This window comes from Orycteropus afer, unplaced genomic scaffold, assembly GCF_000298275.1.
Source record: "Orycteropus afer afer isolate SDZICR_OR568_19922 unplaced genomic scaffold, OryAfe1.0 scaffold00482, whole genome shotgun sequence".
In the NCBI taxonomy this organism is placed as follows: Eukaryota; Metazoa; Chordata; class Mammalia; order Tubulidentata; family Orycteropodidae; genus Orycteropus; species Orycteropus afer.
Genome location: NW_006922069.1, coordinates 1519170 through 1528378, shown reverse-complemented (window position 1 = coordinate 1528378; position 9209 = coordinate 1519170).

Below are 9209 nucleotides of genomic sequence, written 5' to 3'. Positions count from 1 at the left end.
AATTATCTTCTGTGTCTGTGTTAATTGGTTTCCCTTTTCTTTGTTGAAGAGGGTCTGTGCAATCCTTCTGCCTAGTCCGCCATCTTGCCCCGCCTCTGGGAACAATTTTTAAATGTCCCCAATTTTCCTGTGATTTTCTCCAGCAGTCTAAATATATGGATGAAGGACACAAATGGTTTGATACAAGATGAGACTTTCCAGGTGGGCTTCACAGAGCCCACAAAAAGACAACATAGAAAAGGAGTTAAGGACAACAGCAAAAAAGTGGCCAAAGTGTTGATACATACAGGTCTAGGCTGAGTAAAAAAGAAGTTAAAATAGGAGGGGTCTGAAAGTGAAAGTCTTGATAAGTTTGAAAGGACAGTTGTGGCTGTCTGTAAATGAATAAGCAAGCTGTGAAGATTGGAAGGTTTGGCCAGGACTGGGATCATGAATTATTATATTAGAGGTGGTACAGATCTGAATAATGAAAATATCCAGAATATGGCCATGGTAGTGGCTGAAAATAAGCCCAGGAGACAGTCATTAAAGATGAAAGATGGGTTTATATGAGTACAGAATCCTAATGAAAATGTCACTTCTGTGAAGTCATCATCAACTCAGTTCTTCTATGCTCTTTCCCAAGGAGCTCTGGTGATGCAGTGGTTAAGCACTCAGCTGACAATCAAAAAGTTGGGGGTTTGAAACCATCAGCCATTCTGTGGTAGAAAGATGTGGCAGTCTGCTTCCATAAAGATTACAGCCTTGGAAATCCTATGGGGCTATTCAACTGTATCCTATAGGGTTGTAATGAGACTGAATCAATCGATGACAATGGGTTTTGGGGCTATGCTCATTCCCAATAGCACTTCTATTATTGCTCATATTTCACTGTATTCTAATTAACTTGGTCTCTGTTTATCCTCTACTTGACTGTGAGCTTGTCAAAGAGAGGAGTCAGATATCCTTCCCACCCACAACAATATGCACCCAGCTCAGTTGGCATGTAATAATGCTGGGTGAGTAAATCAATAGATGAATGGATGGATGGCTAGTAGTAATTGTTTTAATGTGACCTCATATCATAGGCTTCCTTCTCTAATTCCTAGAATATTTCACCAATATTATTTATTTATAAATACAGAGAAGTATGAATTTTTTTCTGTATATACATAGTTCTCTTTCAATAACAAAACATGTCTTTTTCTACAGAAACTATTTTATAAAGCTTTTAGTCTACCCATGCCCATTATCTTTCCTTCAAATAATATTTCTGTATCAATTTTCTTCATACCAAAAATACGCTGAGGGTTACTGTGGAAATTAAGTCTTTGGATGTATCTTTCCTTTATACACAGTCATTATTTCAGTCCATGATTTATAAGTTTAGAGCAAGACAAATTGCTTCCCTCAGTAAGACCTATAGATAGCTGAGGAAGCACAGAAACAACCAGGCAATGGTTGTATCAACCAAGATATGTTGCAGTAACCAACAACCCTAAAAATCTCCGTGGTTTCAAAGCAACAAAGGTGTCTTACACATGCAAAGTCTGTTGCATGTCTGGAACTCTCTATGGGAGCTGTGTTCCATGTGGTAACTCACCATTGCACCTCTCTATCAACACATGTTTCATAATTACCATGTCAGGGGAAGAAAAAGAGGGACTCAAGCATCCAGAAGTAATATACGCCAATTCTGTTCCCATACAAACAGACAAATCAAACTACATGACCACTTAACTTCAAGAAAGTGAAAAGAAGCAATCCTCTCAAACGTCCAGGAATAAAGAACTAGATCTTAGTAAACAGTTGGTATGCGTGCCACAATGATAAGGAAGGTCCTATGGTAGAGGTGAATTCAACACATTATAGGAACATAGGAAGGGAACTTTCAAGTCTTGTGGAGTCAAAGAAGACTACAGGAAGTAAGGTTTAAATTGGAAACCCAAAAGAAGAACAGAATTGAGTAAGATAGATGATGAAAACAGAGTCCTAGGCAGAAGGAACAGTTTGTATAAAGTAAGTATGCAAGTTTATCCCTTTGCTTAGTCCTGCTAGTACTACAGAAGTGGCAGTCAACAACTGGGATTTAAATGGTGAGTCATAACTGTAGAAATCTGTATACATACAACAAAACCATATAAAAATAGGTGTTACTAGAGCTTTGATGGTAGTGTCTTTCCCCATCACCATTCCAAGAATGAGAACACCCTGAAGTTCTGAGGAACAAGTTGATTCCTGTTTCAAAACTGTATTCCAACTTATTTCTCCTTGTATCCTCCACCCTCAGAGCATTCTCTCTGCTACGTACCTCATATGATGACTGTGAGTGTGAAGTGGGCTCTTGGCCCACTTGCTTGGCATATAGTAAAACCTCAATTAAGTGAGCTAATACTTTGTGGACCACGCTGAAGCATTCTTCTTAAGTAATATAATTTCAAACCACTCTATTTAGAAAGAAATGAGCCCAGACAGTGCAGTGGTTAAGCGATTGGCTGCTAACCAAAAAGTTAGTATTTCAAACCTACCAGCCAGGCCATGGGAGAAAGAGGAAGGCGTCTGCTTCTGTAAAGATTTACAGCCTTGGAAACCCTATGAGGCAGTTCTACTCTGTCCTATAGCATCACTATGAGTTGGAATCAGTATGACCACAATGGGTTTGGTTGTTACTGTTGTTAATTTAGTAAGAACTATTATCTGCATCTTACAGATGAGAAAACTGTGAATGATAGTGCAATATTCGAAAGGATAAATAGTTAGCAGGGTGGGAACAGAGATTTAAAGCAAGGCTCATCTTAATTTAAGCCCACTTAAACTTGTGTTTACTACCAACAGAAATACAACTACCAAGTTCATTAGAATGAGAGTGATACCATATTCCTCTGGAAATTTTTTCATACAAGTACATACATCTTAAGCAAGTAGTAATCCCAAGATAATCATAAGGCCTAATCAACACTTGTTTTTAGTGATGGTGATCTTCTGGCAAAGACATCAAAGAGCCATGGCTAAAGTCTTCCAGTTTAATTTTAAAGTTTTCTTCTCCATACTTTTATCACTTCTACAAATTTTCTCTGTTCCATGTGGTGACTCACCATTGCACCTCTCTATCAAAACATGTTTCAAAGTTACCATGTCAGGGGAATTTGGGCTGGAAACAGCTCACCTTTCCGAATCATATCTTCCACTCATCCCAAACACACTTGTTAGTGCAGATTAGAACTTGTTAAAGATTAATTCTTAAAGCATCCTCAAGCTTTCTTTTCCAACAAAGGAAACATCAATTATAGACTCACACATAAACTTTGCCCCTTTCTTGAATACTTGCTGCCCTTTATAAATCTTAGATTTCTTCCCCTTGAGTATTAGTTCAAAGGAGAGACTTTATTGCCTCCAGGGGTTGTTAAACTGATTGCAATACTGCCTATTTAGAGCCGTTCAGTGGGAATTAAGCTGGTTCAATGCTGTCAGACCTAGAATATAGCTGTCAAATAGCATTATAAGTAAAACACCCTTGATAAGAAATAATGACCAAATGTCCATCTATTTTTCACTACCCTTACCACAGACTTCTGCCACAAAAAAGGCAATGTTTTACACATTATAGTAATAGTGCATTTCTGACATTCCAGTTAAAATTCTAGCAGTGTTTTTCAGCAACAGAAAAGTAATTCTAAATGCAATCTGGTCTCAAAAAATGATAGAAGCATTCTTTTCCTTTTAATAAGGTATTTGAATTTTTTTTTCCAAATGAACAAACTTTATTAATACAAATAAATGCAGGGTTGTCTAAAATCCATTTTGAAGTTTTATCATTCATTCATTCAACTAACATTTGCTGAGCTTCTTTGAATTTGGTATTGTGTTAGACATCAGGGTAAAACATGGTTCCTGGAGAGCCATTTTAAGAAGGCTGGATTTAATTCTGTGGGCAACTGGGAGCAGATGACAGATTTTAAGGATGATGGGATTTGGTCGTTAGAAAGATTAACTTGGCTACAGTGTGGTCCTCTTCATGCCGGCCATTCTCTCTCATTGCTCTCTGCTTTTTCTGCTTTTAAAATTCATCTAGGTTCATGCCCATCTCACCACTAAATTATAAATTCCGTGAAAGCTGGCATCATATCTACTTTGTTCCTTATTACATATTACATATCCGGAACTCAATACAATACCTGGTATGGAAGCCATTGGGTAATTGTTTGCATGATTAATTAATGAATAAACATATTTATTGGAGAGGTTGAGACTGTATTAAGGAAGATCAGTTAGGAACTCTTAGTTTATAGACAGTTCATGAGGATCTAAAATACGGCACTGATTGGCAGTTGAAATCCACACCCAGGCACCTGGGTATCTCTTTTATAAAGGTCACAACCTTGAAATCCTCTGGAGCAATTCTACTCTGCATATGTGGGGTCGCTGTGAGTCAGCATTGACTAAACGGCAACTAACAACAACAAAATTGTGTCAAAATAGGACTTGGTTATGTATTTAATATGGCTGGTATAGAAATGTCAGGTGTGTAGAATAATGCAGAAGTTTCTACATTATTTATACAAATTTATAAAATTTGTATATCAAGTAAATGTTGATACCCTCAAACAGACAAAGACATATTTAAGGGTAAATGGCCACTCAACTCTTCCCTAATGAAATATTCTTCCTAAATTTGTAGACATTACAGAAGATGCAAGTAAGATTAAGTATGTAATCCCTTAAAAGTAGGTTTATTACATTATTTTAAATATAACTTTTAGAGTATAAATAATTTAATTATTTAAAATCATTATCACTGATTATCAACAATTAATCCTTCCTTTCCTCTCCCTCCACCCCCTACTTCTGTTTTTTCCATCAATAGTAATTATTTTTAACTTGAAAGGATGGAATATCAGTTCACTGATAAATCATGCCAAATTATTTCCTTTTTCTGAAAAGAGTTATAATGTCAGTACATTAGAAGAAAATTTATATCCTAGATTTCATAAATATACTTGATTTGGTTTCCTATACATTATCACTTTCCCTACATTCATTGTTTAGCTGTCACTCCACTGCTCAAAAACCTTTCATGGTTTCCCCCATTGCAGTCAGAATTTATTCAAATTCTGTAGCTTTGCAATCAAAGCCTCCATAATTTGTAACCTACCTACTTTTCTCATTTATCTCACATGCATAAGAATTTCACTCCAAAAACCAGTTTTAGGTTTGAGTTTTTTGTTCCCAAAATGAGAAAAATCTGTCTCATTACATGCGTTCATATTCCATTGTCTTTGACCAATAACGGTTTGGTTGCTGTTCACCAGACCTGTTTCTGAATGGCTTTTACTCTTTCTAAAAAATCAAACTTATCTCCCCATCATCACCCCTACACCCACCAAAGAGGAAGATTTTCCCATTAACCGAAAACAACAAAAAAGCAAAAAATTCAACAGGGTATAGAGAAAATACTGAAGGAATTGTCCTATAGATAATGTGAATCAGAATAACATCATTAGAATAAGTGTCTACATATCCAAGGAAGCTGACCATTTTAAAGGGACTCACACTCATATATAAGTGAAGATTCTTTTATGGTTGCTAAAATATTAGTTCCAGTTCTTTAGAGTATCCAATTTAATATTTAAGGTCCTCATTTTCCCTTTTATAAAATCTTATGCTAAAATAGACAACTGACGACTTTGAAGCATTCTCTTTTTTTCGTTAGGATTAATTTTTATATTATTTAGATTGCTTCTCAAACAGTTAAGAGACAAATAACAAAATCAATATATTAAGTAGAATATTTTAATGTGGTCAGTCTTCTCTATAACAAATTAGTAAATACAGTAAATAAATTAGAATGAAACAAAAAATTTCATTAGGATTCTTACATAATTTTTTTGATCAGGATGTTAACAAGTAAATTGCTTGGCTCTCACAGGCATACTTCATTTTATTGCACTTTGCTTCATTATGCCTTATAGATATTGCACTTGTTACAAATTAAAGGTTTGTGGCAATTCTGTGTCAAGCAAGGCTATCGGTGCCATTTTTCCAACAGTATGTGCTCACTTCATATCTCTGTCATATTTTGGTAATTCTCATAATATTTCAAACTTTTTGATTATGCTATTGTATGCTTAATATACTACAGTATAACTTTTATGTGCACTAGGAAACCAAAAAAGTCGTGTGACTAGCTTTATTGCAATATTCACTTCATCGCGGCAGTCTAGAACCAAATCTGCAATATCTCTGAGGTACGCCTATATTTCCCAAAATTAACAACTCTAAAATAGTTAAGTAGTCCTCAATTTTTTATGCTTTAATACTTTTACTTCAAAGCCAAATAAGTGCATTTCGAAATAGTAAAAAATATTTTTAGCTGCTGAATAAGGTATAAAATATTTTTGCTGTATGAGAATGGTAATGCTATTCTCTTCTAGAGAATAATTCACAGCAAGCTTCAGTCACCTTTCCTAGATTCTCTTGAGCATTTTATATAGCTGAAAAAAAAAAAAGAGCAAATACAGAATTGTAATAAGGAGAACATCAGACATAAAATTTCTGAAGACCTTTAAAAATAAGATCTTTTAACCACAGATGTACAAAAAGAAAGTTACCATTGAATAAAGCAAATTACTTTCACCTTCATAGGAAATTAAGTGCATAGCTTAAAGAAAAAAGAGAGATTCCATATCAGTCTCTTTTTAACCTCCAACCTGATTTCAACTCCCAGTCCCTCTGAGCTCCATGTCTCTCTTCTCTCTCACCTTCAGAGTGTTGGCTCCATTAAACTAAATGGTTTCTGACTTCTCTAGCCCCTAGATCTGCTCTGCTATCTTTTCTTCATGCCTCCTCAATAGCCTTACCACTCTCCCTACCAGCTCTTATATGCCTTTATGCTCTTAAGCAAGGAGACCTGGTGGCATCAAGATTAAGTGCTTGGCTGCTAACATAAAGGCTGGTGATATTTACCCAGCCAGCATCCTCTGAGGAGGAACCCCTGGCAATCAGGTTCTGTAAAGATTATAGGCAAGAAAACTCTATGGGACAGTTCTCTCTGTCATATGGGGTCACTATGAGTCAGAATCGACTTCACAGCACCTAATAACAACTAGCCACTCCTCGGAAGGAAGGCTGGGCAATCTACTTCCATAGTGATACTACCTCAGAAACCCAAGGAGGGGTTGCTATGAGTCGGGTCCGACTCGACAGCAGATAACAACAACAACAACAATAACTATAAAATCTTAAATACAAAACTTATAAACTATCCTTGCCCAAGTATTCTTGTGAGGTAAAGAAGAAAAGGCCATCATGCATTGAAAATCTTGATGTCTTTTTCTTCTGTCCCATAGTTTATCTAAATTTGAACACATCTCCCCTACCAACCTATGTCTGAGGCTAACCCCTCCATGTTCTCTCCATTTCAATCCAACTTACATTGTCTGGGATCTCCTAACCTCAAGCCTCCTCTCACTTCTTTCTTTTCAGTCTTGCCCATTCCACCTCATCTTTCACCTCAGCTTACAAATACATTCAAGCTTTTCTTGTTGGTTTTATTCTTAATTTATTCCTCCATTTACCTATTAGTTTTTTCCTTTTACTGTCAAAAGAATAATCCACCTCCCTATTTCTATGTATTCACTTGGATTCACTTTTCAGTTCACTGTAATTCAGCTTAGCCTCCACCTTCACCCCTAAAGCACAGACTCTCTAAGATCATTAAGAGTCTCTGAGTGGTGCAAGCAGTTAACATGCTTGATTACTAACTGAAAAGTTGGTGTTTCAAACCCACCCAGAGGCACCTAGAAAGAAAGACATGGCAATCTGCTTCCAAAAGGCCAAGATAACTCTATGGAGTGCAGTTCAACTCTGACACACGTGGGGTCTCATGAGACAGAATCAACTCAACAACTGTTTTTTGTTTTGCTTTTTAAGATCACTGCGATCACTGCAATGGCACCAAATTTGGGTCTTTCTTTGCAGTCCTCACCTTGCTTGACCTTTGTTTATCTGGGATAATATAAAATGTCAAACTTGTTTGCAAAAGAAATGGAAATTTTGAGTAAACCAAAGGAAGTAAAATTAATCTTTAATTTTCTCCTTTCACATATTATCTTTATCCAGTTTTGAGATCAGTGCTAATTTAATCTCATAAAAAGAACTGGACACTTTAAAATGGTTGGTTTTATTATGTGAATTTCACCTCAATAAAAAAATTAATTAGGAAGTTGTCCTTCATTTTCTATTTTCTTACAGAACTTGTACAAGATAAAGATATTCCCTTCCTTTAAAAACTGATATGAGGAAACTTCTGGTAAGATGAAGGAATTGGCAGACAAGTGACACAGACCCTCCTCAACAAAGAAAAGAAAAACCAATTGACAGAGATACAGAAGATAATCCTGGAACCTGAGCTTTGAAAGGAACTATACAGAAGTGGATAAGGCACCAACTAGTGGAAAAACCTGAATGAAAACAGGACCAAAGAACAGGCTCTGTTTGCCATGAGTGGCAATGACATACAAGAGGCTGACAACAGGAAAGGAGACAGGTGCTGAGTGTATAAATGCTGTCAACTAGTGAATAGAGGAGCACAGCACAGTACCCTGCCTGTATAGATAACATACAAAGAAAACAAAAATTGTGGGCAAGTCACCCCAACATATAATCACCAATTAAATATAAACACAGAAACATCACAATGCCTCTGAAACAACAGAGCATCACAGTCCACACAAAGAAGCAAGATAAACAAGGAGAAAGAAGGGACCAGGATACAGACCCAAAACACATCCCTGAGGAAGAAGCAGCATTGGAACTTCCTGATAAAGAATTCAAAAGAATTATATTTAGATATCTTCAAAGGATTGAGAGACAGACCAAGGAAAACACAGAAAAAAAACCCTAGAAGAATTTTGGAAGAAAATACAAGAACAAAATGACAAAACAAATGAAAAATTAGAAATGATTCTCAATCTACAGATAGAAATCCAGAGGATTAATACTAAATTGTCTGAAATAGATAACACATTGAAAGGGCAAAGGAGAATTGATGCAATGGAAGACAGAATTAATGAGATTGAAGACAAATACCTGAATACTTCTCTGGAAAGGGACCAATCAGAAAAACAATCAAAACAAAATGAAGAAAGCCTAAGGTTCATGTGGGATACCATCAAAAGAAATAACCTACATGTCATTGGAATTCCAGAACAGGAAGAGAAAAATAAAACCAC